The sequence below is a fragment of the Otolemur garnettii genome, unplaced genomic scaffold (genome assembly GCF_000181295.1).
Source record: "Otolemur garnettii isolate 467f Iridium unplaced genomic scaffold, OtoGar3 scaffold00077, whole genome shotgun sequence".
In the NCBI taxonomy this organism is placed as follows: Eukaryota; Metazoa; Chordata; class Mammalia; order Primates; family Galagidae; genus Otolemur; species Otolemur garnettii.
In genome coordinates, this window is record NW_003852472.1 from 3,160,356 (window position 1) to 3,160,595 (window position 240).

A 240-nucleotide genomic window follows, 5' to 3' on the forward strand; every position below is an offset into this window, starting at 1 on the left:
CTCCCAAGTAGCTGGGACCACAGGCGCCCGCCACAACGCCTGGCCATTTTTTGGTTGCAGCCATCATTGTTGTTTGACGGGCCCAGGCTGGGGATTCGAACCGGCCACCTTAGGTGTATGTGGCTGGCGCCTTAGCCGGTTGAGCCACAGGCGCAGAGCCAGAAAACAGACAGAATTGAAGAAAAGCAGGAACCAGCTGCGAACTGATGAAAGATATGAATGTAAAGTACAAAATATCCC